The sequence below is a fragment of the Choloepus didactylus genome, chromosome 1 (genome assembly GCF_015220235.1).
Source record: "Choloepus didactylus isolate mChoDid1 chromosome 1, mChoDid1.pri, whole genome shotgun sequence".
Taxonomy (NCBI): domain Eukaryota; kingdom Metazoa; phylum Chordata; class Mammalia; order Pilosa; family Megalonychidae; genus Choloepus; species Choloepus didactylus.
This window is the reverse complement of record NC_051307.1, coordinates 40524593-40544297: the sequence shown is the minus strand read 5'-3', so window position 1 is coordinate 40544297 and position 19705 is coordinate 40524593.

Genomic DNA, 19705 nt, shown 5'->3' with positions numbered 1-19705 from the left:
TTTTTAATGTAAGACTACTCCACATAGTAGGCTGGTTAAATTTCCAAAAGAAATGGACCCTAGATACAGGTTAGGGTTTGGAAAAAGTGCATATAATGCAAATTGCCAAAACCCTATGTTTCAAATTCTCTTACATAGAGATGCTTGGATGAAATGCTTGGCAAATATTTGTGTAAGTTTTGTGAAACATATCATACATAAATATATACATGTGTGTATACAGGTTAACAATGTTCTCCAGGAGGCTGTGTATGCTCTGAATCAGCATTCACTCTATAGTGCTGTTTATCCCTATGCAAGGATTCCTGGATCCAGGAATCAAGGGAAGTGGGAGTGATCAACTAGAGAATTTTGCTTCCTGTTCCTGCAACCTTAAGCTCTGCTGGTCTACAGGTCTTAGTTCTAAAAGGAGGAGTGCCCCTACCAGGAGACACAATGAGGATTCCATTGAACTGGAAGTTAGGGGTGCCACCTGGTCACTTTGGGTTTCTCATACCTCTGAATCAACAGACAAGGAAGGAGATTATTGCATTGGCTGGTGTGATTTATCCTGACTTTCAAGAGGAAATAGCACTGCAACTACACAATGGAGGTAAAGAAGAGTTTACCTGAAGTACAGGGGATCCCCTAGGGCGTCTCTTAGTACTACCATGCCCTGTGATTAAAGTCAATGGAAGACTGCAACAACCCAATCCAAGCAGGACTACCAATGGTCCAGAAACTTCAGGAATGAAGGTTTGGGTCACCCCACCAGGCAAAGAACTATGACCAGGTGAAGCACTTACTGAGAGTAAAGGGAACATGGAGTGGGTGGTAGAAGAAGGTAGTGATAAATATGAACTACAACCATGTGATCAATTATAGAAGTGAGGATTATGATGTATTTATGTTATAGGATATCAAGTTTAAGAGTGAATGGTACCCAAGGACTTGCACCCTATTCTGGAGAGATTTAGTGTATTTCTGGTTGTACACAGGACAGCTGAGTATTGTTGGGCAAAAATATATGTCTGTTATTGTTTTCTACTTAGAGATTAAGTGTGGTTTATGGTGATGCATATAACTTCCAAGTTGACGAGGGGTGGACTATGATGGTTAGGTTCATGTGTCAACTTGGCCAGGAGATGGTGCCCAGTTGTCTGATCAAGCAAGCTCTGGCCTAACCATTACTGCAAGGACATTTGTAGCTAGTTAATAAAACAGAAGGGTTTTTGTTAAATTATCATTCAATTGAATTCATCTGTGGCTAATTACATCAACAAAGGGAGCATCTTCTGCAATGTAAGAATTCAATCAGCTTGATTTAATTCAATCAGTTGAGGACTTTTAAGGGATGAGAAAGAGAACCTTCATTTCTTCAGCCACCTGTCATCTCCTCGAGAGTTCATTGAAGACCTTCATCAGAGCTGTCAGCTTGCTGCCTGCCCTACAGAACTTGGACTCATGCATCCTGTTCTACAGAATTTGGACTTGTACATCCCCACAGTTGTGTGAGACACTTTTATAAAATCTCATATTTACAGATATCTCCTGGTGGTTCTGTTTCCCTTGAGAACACTAAATAATACACTTTTTAATAACTTTTATTGGATATGTGGTTTCTAAATATTTTCTCTCATTGTGTAGGTTGTCATTGTACCTTCATGAAAAGTCCTTTGATGCACAGAAGTTTTTCATTTTCATGAGGTCCCATTTACCTAGTTTTTCTTTTGTTGCTTGTGCTTTGGCCATGAAGTCTAAGGAGCATTGCCTAACACAAGGTCTTGAAGATGCTTCCCTATATATTCTTCCATGAATTTTATAGATCTGTCTCATATTTAGGTCTTTTTTCATTTTGAGTTTATTTTTGTATATGGGGTCCACCTTCATTTTTACCATATGGATATCCAGTTTTCCCAGCACAATTTGTTGAAGAAAGTCTACTCTTTCCCAATTGACTGTCCTTTACTCCCTTGTCAAAAATCAGTTGGTTTATTTCTGAACTCTTAATTAGTTTCTGTCAGTCTACATATCTGTCCTTGTACCAGTAAAATGCTGGTTTGATTACTATGGCTTTGTAATAATTTTTAAGATCAGGAAGTGTGAGCCCTCCAAATTCATTCTTTTTCAAGATGGCTTTGGCTATTCAGAGTCCCTTGCACTCCCATATAAATTTGATGATTGAGGTTGAGCCCTCTACCATAAGATTTACCCTTGGGAAGATGGTTGCTGCAAAGGAGAGGCTAGGCCTCCCTATAATTGTGCCTAAGAGCCTCCTCCCGAATGCCTCTTTGTTGCTCAGATGTGGCCCTCTCTCTCTAGCTAAGCCAATTTGAAAGGTGAAATCACTGCCCTCCCCCCTACATGGGATCAGACACCCAGGGGAGTGAATCTCCCTGGCAACGTGGAATATGACTCCCGGGGAGGAATGTAGACCCAGCATCGTGGGACGGAGAACATCTTCTTGACCGAAAGGGGGATGTGAAAGGAAATGAAATAAGCTTCAGTGGCAGAGAGATTCCAAAAGGAGCCGAGAGGTCACTCTGGAGGGCACTCTTATGTACAATTTAGACAACCCTTTTTAGGTTCTAAAGAATTGGGGTAGCTGGTGGTGGATACCTGAAACTATCAAACTACAACCCAGAACCCATGAATCTCGAAGACAATTGTATAAAAATGTAGCTTATGAGGGGTAACAATGGGATTGGGAAAGCCATAAGGACCACACTCCACTTTGTCTAGTTTATGGATGGATGAGTAGAAAAATAGGGGAAGGAAACAAACAAACAGACAAAGGTACCCAGTGTTCTTTTTTACTTCAATTGCTCTTTTTCACTTTAATTATTATTCTTGTTATTTTTGTGTGTGTGCTAATGAAGGTGTCAGGGATTGATTTAGATGATGAATGTACAACTATGTAATGGTACTGTGAACAATTGAATGTACGATTTGTTTTGTATGACTGCGTGGTTTGTGAATATATCTCAATAAAATGAAGATTAAAAAAAATTTGATGATTGATTTTTCCATTTCTGCAAAGAAGGTTGTTGGAATTTTGACTTGCATTGTATTGAATCTGTGAATCACTTTGAGTAGATTGGCATCTTAACAATATTTAGTCTTCCAACCCATGAACATGGTATGTCCTTCCATTTATTGAGGTCTTCTATCATTTCTTTTAGCAATGTTTTGAAGTTTTCCATGTAGAAGTCTTTACACCCTTGGTTAAATTTATCCCTAGGTATTTGATTCTGTTAGTTGCTAATGGAAATTAAATTTTTCTTGATTTCTTCTTCTGATTGTTCATTACTAATATATAGAAACACTGCTGAATTTTGCATGTTGGTATTTGCCCTGCCACTTTGCTAAATTCATTTATTAGCTCTAGGATCTTTCTTGTGGATTTTTTGGGATTTTCTGTATATAGAATCACGTCATCTGCAAATAGGTAAAGTTTTATTTCTTCCTTTCCAATTTGGATGCCTTTTATTTCTCTTCCTTTCCTAATTGCTCTGCATTGAACTTCCAGTACAATGTTAAATAACAGTGGTTACAGTGAGTATACTTGTCTTGTTCCTGATTTTAGAGGGAAAGCTTTCAGTCTTTAACAATTAAGTATGATGTCAGCTGTGGGTTTTTTATATATGGCCTCTAACATGCTGAGGAAGTTTCCCTCTCTTTCTAGTTTTCTAAGTGTTTTTATCAAGAAGGGGTACTGGATTTTTTCAAATACCTCTTCTGCATCAGTTGAGATGGTCACCTGTTTTTTCCCCTTCATTCTACTAATGTGAGTATCACATTAATTTTCTTATCTCAATTTACCTTTCATATTTGACTAAATACCATTTGATCATGGTGTATAATTCTTTTAATGTGCTGTTGGATTCAGTTTGCTAGTATTTTATTGAGGATTTTTACATCTATACTCATGAGATATTGTGCAATTTTCGTTTCTTGTAGAATCTTTATCTGGCTTTGGTATTAGGGTGATGTGGCTTTGTAGAATGAATTAGCAACTGTTTCCCTCTCTGTAATTTTTTGGAAGAGTTTGAACAAGATTGACATTAATTCTTCTTGGAATGCTTGGTAAAATTACCCTGTGAAGCCATCTGGTTCTGAGCTTTTCTTATTTGGGCAGTTTTTGTGTACTGAATCAATCTCTTTACTAGTCATTGGTTTGTTAAGATCTGTTTCTTCTTGAGTCAGTGTAGGTAGTTTGTGTGTTTCTAGGAATTTGTCCACTTCATTTAAGTTATCTAATTTTTTGCTGTACAGTTGTTCACAGTACCCTCTTATAGCCTTTTTTTTTCTTTTCTATTTCAGTGGGATCAGTAGTAATGTTGTCTTATTGAGACTTATTTTGGGACTTAAGATATTGTCTATGCTGTGGAATTATCCATGGGCACTCAAGAATAATGTGTATTCTGTTGTTGGCTGAAATGTTCTATATTTGTCTGTTAGGGCTACTTGGTTTAGAGGATCATTCAAGTCTTCTCTTCCCTTACTGATCTGTCTGGATATTTTATCCATTATTAAAAGTGGTGTATTAAAATCTCCCACTATTAATGTACTGTTTCTCCTTTCGAATCTGTCAGTATTTGCTTAATATATTTGGTTCTCTCCTGTTTTGTATATAAGTATTTAAAATTTTTACATCTTCTTGTTGAATTAACCCCTTTATCATTATATAGTGACCATTTTGTGCCTCATAGCAGTTTTTGACTTAAAATGTATTCTACCTGATATTAGTATTGCTACCCCAGCTCTCTTTTTGCTACTACTTGAGTGGTATATTTTTTTTCTATGTTTTCACTATAAACCTACTTTTGTCTTTGAATTTAAGGTAAGTCTCTTATAAACAGCATATAGTTGGGTTTTTATTCATTCTGCCAGTCTCTGCTTTTTTCCTGGACAGTTTAATCCATTTATATTTAAAGTCACTACTGATAATGCAGGAATTTCTTCTATTTTGCTACTTTGTCCTTATAAGTCTTATAACATTTTTGCCCCTCTATTCTTCCATTAAGGCCTACTTTCATATTTATTTGATTATTTTTGTTTTGTACCATACTGAGTCCCTTCTTATTTCTATCTGGATGTATTTTTCATATATTTTTCTTGTGATTTCCATGGGATTACAATTTAACATTGTAAATATATATCATTTATATTTTATTTGCTACCAACTTGATTTCAATATGGAACATAAACTGTTCCTATGCCCTTCCACTCCCCACCACCTTTTTTTGTGCTTGTTTTTGCATGTCCAAATTATAGATTTATCATTACTTTTTATGCATATACATTAAGAACCTGTAGGAAGTAAGAAATGGAGTTACATTCCATAAACTAAAACACCAAAGTGTTGGTATTTATAATTACTTAAATGGCTACCTTTACCAGAGGTCTTTATATATGTTGCTTTGAACCACCATCTAAGGTCCTTCCTTTTTCTTCTGAAGAACTCATTTAACTTTGCTTCTAGGGCAGGTCTTGTGGTAATGAACTTCAGCTTTTGTTTATTTGGGAATGTCTTAATCTCTCCCTCTTTTGAAAGAAAGTCTTGAGATATAAAATTTTGGTTGGTGTTCTTTTCTGTCATCACATTAAGTATTTCAGCTCACTGCCTTCTTGCCTCCATGGACCATGATGAGAAACTGGCACTTAATCTAATTGAGACACTTTTTATATAACATGCTACTTTTCTCTTGCTGCTGTCAGAACTCTCTCCTTGTCCTTTGCATTCAACATTTTGATCAGTATGTGATAGGCATATTTTCCTACATGTTGATCCTGTTTTGTGTTCTCTGGGCTTCTTGGATGTTCTTAATGTCTTTTGCTAAATTTTGAAAGTTTTCTGGCAATATTTCTTTGACTATTCTGTCTGCTGCCTTTTCTCTTTCTAGGATTCCATAGAAATATAATGCATGTATTGGTACACTTCTTGTTGTTTCTTTGGTCACTAGACAGGCTATTTTCACATTTTATAACTCTTTTTTTTCTTTCTGCTCCTCAACCTGACTCATTTCAATTTGTCTTGTTTTCATGCTTGCTGAAGATTTCTTCTGCCAGCTCCACTCTGCTCTCAAAACCTTCCTGGGAAGTTTTCATTTCAGTTATTGTGCTCTTCAATTCCAGTAGCTCTGTTTGATTCCTTTTTAAAATGTATGTCTTCTTACTAAGATCCTTATATTGTTCATTCATTGTTTTCCCGATGCCCTTTATTTCTATCTCTGTTTTCCTGATATCCTTTAGTTCTTTCTCTGAGTTTTCCTTCATCTCCTTGAGCACACTGAAGATTTTATACAGTGTGTGCTTAGTCTAGTCTTCTTTGTTGTTTTCTTTCCTGGATGTTTATCCTCTTCTTCTGGATAGGCCATTATTTCCTGTTTCTTTGTTTGTCTTGTAATCTTTTGTTACAAATAGCACTGAGATTTATTCCATGAGATGTCTGTTTCTGTTTCTTGAGTTTGTATCCAGCTAGATTTGACAGAGATTTTCTTGTGTGTCGAGAGGTAAGAAAACCAAGCAAACCTAAGCAAAAAACACCTTTCACTGTCTTTGCAAACTGGCTTTGCAATGGCTGAGGCTCCTTTCAGGAATGTCAGCTCAAGGTGAATGCAAAGAGCAGGGTCTCTCCCTGTCTTTTCTGGGCCTATGCATTTTCAGCAGTAGCCTTAGGAGTTCTGTTTACAGGAGTTTGAATGCTCCCTCTACTTCCTAGGAAACAGCCCTTCTTTTTCACTGAAGGACTTACAGCTGGGACTTAAAGCCTTTTGTCCCAGTTTGCCCACCTCAATTGTTCTTACACTGCTTTTGTTGTCATTATCTGCTTCCCAGCTGGAACAAGGCCAACTTCCACAAAGGGAGCCCTTGTGCTCTACATTGCCCCAAGTAGGAGAGTTCAGAGGGCCAGAAAGGGCCTCGGGATCTTCCTCCACAGCTCCCCAAAGCTGTGCTTTCTTGACTTGGCCAGCAAATGTAAATGCCCAGCAAATGCAGCCTTCAACCATTTTCCACAGCGTTGAGGAAATGTGTCATCTTTAACTGACCTCTGCTAGAATTGGAAAAATGCCTCCCCCTCAGATATAGGGGCCCAGCAACCTGAAGTAACTAACATAAAATAGGAATCAGTGATGAGACTACACACAGCCCCCAGATATTGGAGAACTGGTTTTTTTAATGTCCCTTTCTGGCAGTAGCAAGCTATGCCAGGTGCTGGATCTCATTGTTACCTGCTATCAGAGTAAACGGTAGGTGACATTTACTGCTGTGAAGAGAGCGTAATTTACTGGTACTTGCCATAATTTACAGCCTTTTCATCCCACTCTTCCCTGGATGTTGTACACTGTTCTTTGGACTCTAGAGTTTTTAAATAGTTGATTCAGACAATTCTTGCTTGTTTAACAGTTGCCTAAATGGAGAGACTGATTCCTGAATCTTTCTACTCTGTGATCTCACTATTCTTTTTTAAAAAACTCTCTTCTACTGAATTCAAGGACACTTTAACTAACCTTAATCTACCCCCTCCAAACCTACATGTTGCTTTATTTGTATTCTATTTATTTCAATTATTAATGATTAAGTATTTATTGTTGTTACTTTTATCATTATTGTTTTATTTGTCAGTGCTTAGATTTATACACATATTTACAAATATCTTTCCTGATCATTTCTTCTCCCCTTTCTGATCTTCTACTTAGGATTCTTTTTCTACTGCCAGAAAAACATCCATTAGAATTTCCATTAGTTTTAGTCATAAATCCATATTTGGCTTGCACAAAAATGTCTATTTTTGTTGTTTTCCTCATCATTTAAGCAGATCTAGGATTATGACAGAATTATTATCATCTTTCAGCACATTGAAGATATTTTCCTGTCATTTTTGCTTTTGAAATTTCATGAGATGTCTAATTGCTAGTCTTTTGAAAATGGTCTCTTTTATTTCTGATGTATTTAGAGATTTATTTTTCTTTGGATTTCTGTTGTTTTACTATGAAGTATTTGTGTGCAGATTCCATTTTAATTATTCTCTTGGAATTAATCAGTCTTGTTAGAGATGAAGAGTGTTATCTTTCAACAAGTCTGGAAAATTCTCTGGTACATTCTCCTTGATTATTTGTTCTTTTACATTCTATTACTGTTTCTTAAACTCTGATAAGGTCTGTAATACCTGCTCACTCTTTCTTCTATATGTCTTAGCTCTCTTCGTATTTTCCACTTTTTCTTTCTCTAGGCTACATTCTCTATAATATATTTTGTATCTATTTTCAAATCCAACAATTCTATCTTCACAGGTTTAATCTATCCATTGAGTTTCCACTGTCAATTATATTTTACTAGAAATGTAATTAGTTTCTTTCATTAACACATATTTTATCTTTGCAGTCTCTTTTCATTAGTCATATTTGTAATATTATGTCTGTTTCTTTAATTATATTATCATAGTCTCTTTTTGATAATTTCAATGTCTGAAGTCCTTAGTCACCTGATTCTGAACTCTTTTTATTTGGTTGAATGTCAATCATGCTGCTATGTGTTACTAATTTGTTTTGTAATTTTTTACTGTAAATTGCTCATTTTCTTTCAGCTTTTTTCTCAGGAATTTTCTGCAGACTATTTGTAAAAGCATTACTCCAGAGTGGATTAGCATTTTATTCTGCTGGTTATTACAATAGTTTAACTCAGCCCAGACCACTTTAAATTATATTCTCCATTTGACATTACTTTTAGACCTCATAGAAGGGCTAGTTCCAGATATTAAAAGTGTTTTCTGTGTGGTTTCTTATTTTGAATTCTCAGGTTAAAATATCTTTCCCCTGGATCCAATGCCAAATTTGAGAAAAGCAAGTTTTTAAGCTGTATGCATCTGTCCTGTGGACTTATTAAAGAGACTAGCTTTATGTAGAGGTCTCTTGGATTTTCTCCAGTGAAAGAGGAAGACATGATATCCAGTAAATGGGTAGTTTACTGGATATATGATGAAGGGAGTTCCCAGGAAATTAGAGAAAGTAAATATCACTAAAATTCACACAAAGCATGCTATGAAATCGACAAATCCAATTTGAGCAGAAAGGTAAAGGATTCAAGGAAGGATACATTAAAGAAAAAAATAATGAACAGATTCCTTGGCATACATATTAGATGGTTTAAACTTCTAACAACGAGAAGATGGAGTAAATGAAAATTAATGCAGTTTTCAACTCCAACAAAAATAATTTTAAAAGAAGTAAATATAATTGTGTTACACTACCCAGATTAGGTGTAAATAAAATTTACAAAGACAAAATAATATAAATTCCAGTTATTATTCAATTAAACTAATAACCCAAAGACTTTGGTAGGATAGAAGACTTGGGGGGATTGTGTGTGTTTATGTGTGTCTGCATATTTGCACATGTGTGTTTACGCACAAAATGTGGAGCATGTATGAGAGCTTTGTCCTTTGTATTAAGACATCAATAACTTGAATCAAAATTGGGGTAAAAAAATAAGAAAATGTAATAAAAACATGTTAGTTAATATCTATATAAGTACCGGAAGAAACAGCTAACATGTTGTGCTGGTTTGAATCTGTTTTGTCCTCCAAAAAAGCCATTTTCTTTTAATCCAATTTATGAGTGCAAACTTATTATGGGTGGGAGTTTTGATTAGGTTGTTTCCATGGAGATGTGACCCACCCAACTGTGGGTGAGACCTATTGATTAGATTACTTTCATGGAAGTCTTGACCTTGCCTATTCAAGGTGGGTCTTGATTAGTTTCCTGGAGTGCTTAAGAGAGCTCAAGGGCTGAAGCAGATCCAGATGCTTGGAGATGCAGACAGAAAGATGTCTGGAGATGCTCAGCAAAGAGATGAAGCCCAGAGTTTGCCCCAGAAAAGCTAAGTGACAACCCACAGATGCTTAAGGAGAAATCCACTGGAATCAGAAGCTGAAAGCAAAGCAACCCAAGAGCAAAAGACCAGCAGACATAAGCCACATGCCTTTCCAGCTGACAGAGGTTTTCCAGACACCATTGGCCTTTTTCTCAGAGAAGGTATCTACCTCTTGATGCCTTAATCTGTATATGTTTATGACCTTAGAATTGTAAATTTGTAACCTAATAACCCCCCTTTATAAAAGTCAATCAATTTCTGGTATTTTGCATTTTGCGAGATTTAGCAAGCCTAAATACATGTTAAAAAATGTTTGCCTCTGAAAAGAGAGGCATGAGGGTAGATATTTGACTCTCTAAATGATGGCCAAGGATTCCAGAAAACAATGTAATTAATTTCTAAAGAGTATCATAAAATAAGTATATTCATGTGCATATTCTAATATTATTTTTATTGAGATATTTCCCCATGGGTGAATATAAAATGTTGGCCAACATAAATGGGAAAAGATTTTTTTTCTCTAGACCAGTTTTGGTCCATTGACATAATAATTAAAGTAAAGTAATTTTGGAGTTTTAAGCTTTCTAATTTATTTTCTTTAACATGAGATATTCAGTAAACCAGTCATTATGCGATATCTATAGTGCCTTCATATCACTTTTTGAAAATACTTGCATTTATGATAACTTTATTCACACTACACTATAGACATAAAAATGTTGTGGCAACGTTTCTCCATTTTTTAGCCTTCATGATCTATCCTTATTTTCTGTGCTACATGAACCAAGTATTTGCTATCAGTTTTCCATAGGGTGAAAACAGATGTATATCCCCAATCCTAATTCCTTTATTCCCAATTTATATTCTGCTGCTTTTTTTTTCCTACTCTGAGGTTTATGTAAAAGGAGTTAAATTACATCTTTCTTTGAATAATACAAATACAGTTTATTTAAATTAGCTTTTTTTCCAAATTCCTTCTGGAAAACCAGTTACAGCTTTTATATGCAGTGTCTTTGTTCCCTCTACAATTAGATTGCTTAACTTTTTAGAAACAATTGCAATTTACAGCAGTGATTTAAAATTATTTTATTAGATTCTAAAATATTTCTGTTAGGTCAGTATTTCTATAGTTATGAGAATCATTTTTCAATTGTCCCCATAGTAGTCCAAAGGTACCATCAAAGAAATACACTGTTTTCCATTAAAATGCTATTGATTGATTGTTTTCACAAATTTGATGACAAAATAATCCAAATGTAAGTGGTAACTATAATTACCCTAACTTTCCTCTCTTATGGAATATATGAAATTCTTACTTGAAGTCCCAGAATTTACACTTTTCCCATCAATTAGATGAATAAGTCCCTTCTTCCTGTTTATCTCTATTGTTTTAAATAAATAAAAAGCAAAAGCATTGGCTTATATACACCCAAAGCTTTGTGTGATTCCAAGTGTTGAATTATATATTCCATATAAAAGGATTTTTGTCTTTTATGGGCTGTTTTTTCCAGCTGAATTCAATTTCCATGTAAGTGAGGAATCAGCTATCCCTGATCAAGATAGGCAGTCACATTGGATATAATGGAAAATTAATGGCTGTTAGTAATATAGATGACCAAATATTCCATCCATACTTGGAATAATACTTCAAGAAAAATGCACACTTCTGCAGTTTATAAATGTGATAATCAAATATGACCAACCTGCAATGTGCTATAACCAAAATTCATGCAAATAAAATCCTTTTTAATATAGATTAAATAAAGCTATTAATATATAATAGATGAATAAAGGGAAGTACAAGATTTTAGTAAGACATTCTTATTTTCTGAGCATAATATCATTAAGAAAAATCAATTGTATTTGTTCTATACATATCTTTTTTTTCTACTGTGAGATAGAATATTATAGGATTAATAAAATGCAGATATAATACAGAATAACATTTTTTTGTTTTTACATGCTTGAAACTCATTATGTCACAATTGCAGAGTATACTAGTGAATATAATTTATACATATAATTTTGAATTTTATTTATCTTACTTATATGTACTTACTTTAGCTCCCGAGAACATAGATTTCATTTCTGACAGGATAATATTCAACACCGAGTAATGTTTTTACCATCATGATATTTGCAATATATTGGCTTTTAATAAAGGAAGTATCATGATGTATAAATTTCTTTGTAGGAGAAGTTATTAGTAGTTCTAACTCTATCACTGAATTCTCTCATTCATCTTTGTTCAAAATTTATGTAACTATCCCGTTACATACAGGTTTGTTCAATGTTCAAGATCCTGAGCAAAATGAATGAATTTCATACTTTTTATACTGCAGATTCTGATATATACAATTCTCCTTTATTGCTCTTTATATCATAAAATGAGGTAATATTCAAGTGAAAATAAATGATTTTCAATAAATTTTACATATTTCATTATTTCTACTGTAATATATATGATACCCAGACATGTGGAACAAACATCATCGCAATTGAATAAACTACATATCACTGTATTCATTTATATGTAGCTACATGTAAATGGACATGGATATTTTCAGAAAGAAAACAAACTTTTTTACTCATTATAGTGGACCGTTAAACCTGGATGTTAGAGAGGCAATTTTACTACTCTAAAGAGATCACTTAGTGGGTGAAATAATGCAGAATGCTTGGAAGATTCCCTTCTTTTGAAAATGGAAAATCAGTTCTATAAAACTTGAAGGGTTATTTGAGATTTGTCTCCAGTCTTTTATATGGAATGAATTGTTCTGGTATAGTGCTAAGAATAATTTTCAGGTTAACTCTATGAAAATATTACAGGAAAAGTTGAACTTCAGTTCACATATAAAATGTTCATTATGAAAATAGAAAAAAAAATCGCTTCTTGCCATTTGTTGGTAAAGGTATTATGTTTTTTAACATTTTGTAAGATAACCTAAATAAAGGCTAATTAATAGTAATACTGATTATTGACAATAATAGGCATCAATATATCCTTAGCATGAATCAATTAACTCAATTTAATTGATTATGGTCATACCTCCACAAAAACAAAAATAGCAAGTATCCTAAAGAATAAAAATGGTGACTCACATGTACTTTCAGATACTTTAAAAATTTATGTACATGTAATATATGGCCTGTTTATGTAAGTGGAATATATGGTCATACACATGAATTTGATTAAGTCTTTATGTCCTTGGAGAGCCTAAGAATTTTTGATGGGAAAAATAAAACAAAAATAAAAAGTTAAGTACCCAGGTGATTGCAAAATCATTAGGAAATGCTTTTTGTCAATACGTTAATCTATGATGTAGTTCTCTTTTCTCTAAAACCCAAAACAATGATAGAAAAAAATATATAGAGATTGATAACCAAAATAAAAGAACTGGGATAAGTAACCTTATATCTTCATGGCCCAGATAGAAAACAAAAAATTGGCATTAATAGCTAGTCTAAAGAAAAACCTCATTTTTATACGACCATAGTGGAAAGCTGGTAAAAGATTCGGTCACACTAGCTAAATGCAGTCATTTTAGTTTTGCTTATAGTGTATGGATTATGTGGTAGATGGATGAGGGATGAAAGTATGGACAACAAGGAAGTAAGATGTGTGTGTTGCATCTTTCAGGCTTTTCTGATTTGCCATAGTTGTATGCTTATAAATACATAAATAACTTCATATGTAAATATTCAAGTTAAAGATTAAAAAAAAAAAAATGCATGACCAACATTTAGTGGATCCTCAAAGAAAAAAAAGCATCTGAGAGAGCAAATTTGCTGGGTGGGGTGTCTGTGAAACTGGTTTAAAATGGGCATCTTGTCTTCCATTGCAAATCCAAGATCAAAAAGTATATCATCATATTTGTCTATTGAACTGTAGAGTTTGTATAAAGAAGCTTGGAAACAATGGTATCAAGACCGACTTGGAATGGGCTTTTGGACATGAGATTACACAAAGCATGTGGGTTGCTAGAACCTCTCCTGTGTTTTAAGTTAAGGTATCTGAGGGCAGCTAATGCTACCAGAGCAAGATGAAAACTCCATTCTGTAGCTGCTGTGTAAGAGTGGACCTGTCCAGTGAAAAAGCAGCTGGTAATGAGGTCAAAATTCATCTTGGACTCTTTCTCTTTGAGACAACATAAAAGTCCTTTGTCAGGCACAGCTGGAGCAGATCCCTTTCAGAAAATAAGAAAAGAAGTGATTATGCAAGAAGAGAAATCACAAGCCATCCTGAACTTCTCTGGGTCTTTTTAAGTTCTAGGTCAAGTGAAAGGAAACAGGCCATCAGTTTTTAAGAGGAGTGATGTACAGGAAATAACTATTCATTTGACAAAAGAATGTACTGAAAATTTAAGTATCAGGGAGATTTAAAAAGCTCGATGCTTTTAAAAAAATTGATTAGCTGTTCTAATTTGTTTATTATCTCTGGTAATACTGACACATGAAAAGATGCGATTCTCTAATGATTTGAATGGATCTATGAGGCTTGTAAAATCAAGGATTTATTTTTCAATGTTCCCTTAAGCAAAATTGAATTTTTAAACTATAATTAGTTTGCATACACTAATTGATAATACATCTCTAAAACACGTAAAATTGAAAAAATAACCAATGAAGAGTGATGTCTGCTGATTTTGTTTGTGAGCAAAAAGTACACCAGACTCCTAATCGGTGGTAATACATCTTACTTGCCTTTTTTTTTTTTTTTTAATTAGAGAAGTTGAAGGTTTACAGAGAAATTATGCAGAAAGTACAGGATTCTCTTATAATACCTTCACATATGCAATTTTCCCTATCATTAGTACTGTGCATTAGTATGGCACTTTTGTTACAACTGATGAAACATTATAATTATACTATTAGCTATAGTTCATAGTTTACATTAGGATTCACACTTTGTGCTGTACAGTTCTTTGGTATTTTCAAATTTTTATTCTGATAACATGTATACAACATAAAATTTCTCATTTTAATCACTTTCAAACATACAATTCAGTGGTATTAATTACATTCACAATTTTATGCTACCATAACCAACAACCTTTTCTAAAACTTTCCAATTACTCCAAACAGAAACATTATAAATTTAGCATTAACTCCCTCCCCATTCCCTACCTACACCTTGGCCCCTGATAACTGCAATCTAGTTTCTGACACTATTAATTTGCATATTCTAATTATTTCAAGTAAGTGAGATCGTACAGTATTTGTCTTTTTTTGCCCATTTTTAATTGTGTTATTTGTTGTTGAGTTGCAGGGTTTCTTTATATATCCTGAATACTAAATTCTTATCAGATATGTGGTTTCCAAATACTTTCTCCCATTCTGTAGGTTGCTTATTACTTTCATGAAAAAGTTCTTTGATGCAAAAAAGTTTTTAATTTTAATGAAGATCTATTTCTATATTTTTCTTTTTTTGCTTCTGCTTTTGGTGCAAAGTCTAAGACATCATTTCCTAACTGAAGATCTGAAGATATTTCTCTATCTTTTCTTCTAGGAATTTTATAATTATGGCTCTTATATTTCATTCTTTGATCCACTTAAAGTTAATTTTTGTTTATAGTGTGAGGTAGGGTTCCACCTTCATTTTATTTGCATATGAATATCTGGTTTCTCCAACACCCTTTTTAAGAAGGCTATTCATTCCCCTTTGAGTGGACTTCACAGCTTTGTAAAAAAGTCAGTTGGCTACAGATGTGAGGATTTAACTCTGAACTCTTAATTTCATTCCATTGGGCTATATGCCTGTCCTTGTGTTCCATGCTGTTTTGATGACTGTGGTTTTGCAATGATTTTCAAAATAGGGAAGTGTGAGTTCTTCAACTTCATTCTTTTTCAAGATGGTTTTGGCTATTCAGGGCCCCTTACCCTTCCATATGAATTTGAAGGTTGGGTTTTCCATTTCTGCAATGAAGACTACTGGGAGTTTGGGGGATCACATTGTATCTGTAAAATGCTTTGGGTACAATTGTCATCTTAGCAATATTTAGTCTTCCATTCCATGAATGTGGAATATCCTTTCACTTACATAGGTTGTCTTTGCTTTCTTTTAGCAATGTCTTGCATTTTTTGTGTACAAGTCCTCTAAATTCTTGGCTAGATTTATTCCTAGATATTTGCTCCTTATAGTTGCTCTTTTAAATGGAATTTTTTTTCTTGATTTCTTATTCTGGTTGGCCATTGCAAGTGTTTCAAAATGTTGCTGATTTTTGCATGCTGATGGTTTATCCTATCACTTTGCTGAATTCATTTATTAGTTCTAGCAGTTTTGATTTGCATTTTTTCAAGATTTTCTGCATATAGGATCATGTCATCTGCAAATAAGGAAAGTTTTAATACTTTTCCTATTTGGATGCCTTTTATTTCTTTTCTTTGCCTCATTTGTTTGGCTAGAACTTCAAACACACTATTAAATAACAGTGGTGACAGTGCTCATCTTTGTCTTGTTCTTGACCTCAGGGAGAAGCTTTCAGTCCTTTACCATTGATTACGATGTCAGCTATGGGTTTTCCGTATATTCCCTTAACTATGCTGAGGAAGTTTCCTTCTATTCCTAGTTTTCTAAGTGTTTTTATCAAGAAGGGGTGCTGGATTTTGTCAAATGCCTTCCTGCATCAATTGAGATGATCATGATTTTTTTCCTTTGTTCTATTGATATGGTATATTACATTAATTGATTTTCTTATATAGAACTACCCTTGCATACCTGGGATAAATCCAATAGGATCATGGTGTGTAATTCTTTTAATGTGCTGTTGAATTCAGTTTTTCTAGTATTTTGTTGAGAAATTTTACATATAAATTATTAAGGAGTATTGATCTATAATTTTCTGGTGATTCTTCTTGCTCTGTTTGCTAAGATTCATCAGTAAAGGCATCTGGTCCTAGATTTTTCTTTTTGAGGAGGTTTTGATTACTGATTCAATTCCTTTACTTGTTATTTATCTATTGAGATCTTCTATTTCTTCTTTGAATCTGTGTAGATCTATATTTATTAAGAAGAAAGATAGCAAATCTATAGGAACCAGAAAATAACAAACTAAACCCAAATAAATCAGAAGGAATGCAATAACAAAGATTAGAGCAGAGATAAATGAAATAGAGAATAAAAAATAGAGAAAATCAACAAAACCAAAAGTTAGTTCTTTGGAAAAAAATCAATAAAATCAATATACTGCTCAGGGTTTCCAGGGAATCAGAACCAACAGGATATGTACATGTAAATAAATGTAAATATTATGAAATTTATTATAGGAATTGGCTCACATGACCATGTGGATTGGCAAGTCTGAATTCCATAGAGCATGCTGCAAGTTGGGAACTCCTATGAAGCTGGCTGGCTGAAATAGAGATGGAAATTCTTCTTTCTGGCTGTTGAAATCAGTTCTTCTTTAAAAGTCTTCTATTGTTTGGATGAGACTTCTCTCTTTGCTGAAGGCAATTTCCCTTGTTGATTGTAGATGTAATCATGCACACATGTTAACAACTGGCTACTGATTTAAATCCATAAAATATCCTCACTGTAACAAGCAGATCAGTGCTTGCTTAACCAAACAAGGGACATCAGACCTAGCCAAGTTGATACATGGACTTAACCAACACAGTTGATGAACCTTTAGCTAGACTGACAAAGAAAAAAAGAGAGGATGTAAATAACTAAAATTAGAAATGAAAGGGAGTCATTACCACCAACCCCACAGAAATGAAAAAGATTTTAATAGTGTACTATGAACAACTGTGTGTTAATGAGTTAGATAACCCATATTACATGAACAGATTCCTAGAAACACATAAACATGCTTCCCTATTGAGTAATGAAATTAAAAGTATCCTAATTTCAGGCTAATATTGGGGGTGTGGAAAATAGAACAGAAAATATGTACCAGGTGCCAACCTATGGTGAAGTAACATTTACTAAAGTGGCATGGATGGGAAACAGCTGCAAACGAGGAGGAGCAATTCCTTTCTTCTTTTTCCAGTCTTCAAGTCTCCTTCCAGCACCCTCTTTTGGCCTAACAAGGTGCCAACTGGCAAACTGGAAATGTGATTTACTGAGTCCCAGCCCCAGTATCACAAAGAAGAGTAAAGAAGTGTGGGCTTGAAGCTAAGATACAACAGCTTACTAACCAGCACACTTCTGAGGGAAGCATCATCAATTCCACATCATTTGGGAAATTTTGTATGCATTAACAATGGTTTTTGTCTGTATCTATAGATACAATAATAATTAGAAGCGCATCTAAATGCCAATCTCTTGAACTTGATCCTGTCACACTATCCACTAGTTTCTTTAAACTTTGTAGTAGTACATCAAGTTCTTTCCATTCAGCTTGGAAATTTCTGGAAGCATATTCTACTTAAAACTTGGGACACACTAACCATTCTTTCAGAGGATTGTCTGAAATTTTTCTTCATATTATGAAATCTGAACTTTCAGCAGTTTCTTCTGTGAGGACAATTCCAATGAAATTCATCCTTTTTCTTAATATTGAGTTTTCCTTTTGCCTTTATAGTTCTAGCTTAAAAAGGAGCCACACTAGCCTAGTCTCTGTCTATACTCTGACTTGGCAAAGGATATGTAGAACTTGTTGACAGGGAGCAGATCTATTCCATGGCTTCCTTCCCTGGAATTCCTGAGCCTATGTTTCTTATATCTGGAGAATTTAATATGAAAAGGGAAATTTTCTCACAATATTGCTTATATCTAGCCTGTTTGCACAGAAACAATTTTTACTAGAATAATGTTTTCCTCTAAGTTTATAATGAACATTTTGTGAAAAAATACCAACAGTTTTTGAGTGTACAAATATGTTTGGTGGTTTTAATTCAATCATACTTTTTTTCCTTTACTTCCCATTTCCCTAGAAAGTATTCAAAACATTGTTTCAGAAATACTGAACCGAAGTATTTGGATGATTTTATAGAAAGCCTTAAAATTACTGATGGGTGCAACAAGAAAATAAATAGAAAGTAGGATTTTATTAAGATAAAGATATTCTGAATTCCATCAGGGGCACTGTAACAACCTTGATAAGCCTGCATAAATAATTTATTTTTGAAAATTCACTAAATAGCAGTGGAAACATTTAATGTGGAATCTAACCATGGCTAATTATATGTATTAGCTATGTTGAGTAGTTTGCTAGCCCAGATAACCTTTAAACTTTGGCTGTAATGGTAATTTACTTAATGGAGAGGACTAATAGAAATATTGTAACAAATGTGCCTCCTTAGATTTACTGAGATTGGATTGGGAAGTTAAAAGACATGAATGTGCTGTGCACACATACTGACAGAAAACCATGTCATTTTAATGATTCATAATTTCTAATTAGCCATGATTATTCTGAGTGGCTGTGGATATACATTTTAATTGTATCACATACTGTAATCTCCAATTTCCGCAGAGACGCTGATGAAGTGAAAGTCATATTGCAAAGTCATCATTTAAATATTTGAGAAATGGAAGGCTTTCAGAGGGATAAATATCCACAGCTTAATTATAATTTCCATTGATCTCAAAAGTCAATTTTGCTCCAGTAATATGGGTGGCTATGTCCTTTCTCTTCCCTAGTTCAACATCAGGGTGGGGTGCTGGAATTGCGGTGCCCATACTTTTCCTACAAGGAAAGTCTGCCATTCTTCCATCATGTATTCAGCCATTTAGGAGTCAAAACTAGTCACAGAAACTGGACAAAGATTGTTGCGGTGTGAGAGTTTCGTATTGGTTAGAACTAAGTGCTGAATGAGAGCTGACATTCTCGCCTTTGACACTTATATTAATCATGGTTAGGCAATACAGGTATCTGAAGGATACTTAATCATATTCAGCTCCTTT